Source organism: Dryobates pubescens, chromosome Z (assembly GCF_014839835.1).
Source record: "Dryobates pubescens isolate bDryPub1 chromosome Z, bDryPub1.pri, whole genome shotgun sequence".
Classification (NCBI taxonomy): domain Eukaryota; kingdom Metazoa; phylum Chordata; class Aves; order Piciformes; family Picidae; genus Dryobates; species Dryobates pubescens.
Window position 1 is genome coordinate 61,077,197 of NC_071657.1, and position 481 is coordinate 61,077,677.

The window sequence follows — 481 nt, forward strand, 5'->3', positions numbered from 1 at the left end:
CGGCCCGGCCCCCCCGCGAGGGAAGCAGCGCGAGCGCTCAGGAGCGGCGCGTCCCGCCTCCCCCGCGACCGGCCGGCCGCTACCGCGCCAGGGCGACGCCGCGTACGCTGTACGCCGGCCGCCGGCCCGCGCGCACACACAGTGCGCAGGCGCTGCAGCCGAGCGGGGCGGGGCGGGGCGGGGCCGGGCACGTCCGCAGCCCCCGGAAGCGCGGGCAAGACGCGGAAGGGAAGTGGCGGCAGGGGCCGGGGCGTTGCCTTCCGTGCGCTCTGACCGGCCTTAACGTTAGCTGACGGGAGGTTTACGCTGCCGCTACTGAGCTGTCTTTTATTTGAACGCTTATGGTGGGGAGTTGGCAGACAGCCGGCTGACCGTGAGCCAGCGGTGTGCCCAGGTGGTCGAGAAGGCCAACAGCATCCTGATCTGTATGAGGAATAGTGTGGCCAGCAGGACCAGGAACGGGACTGTCCCTCTGTACTTG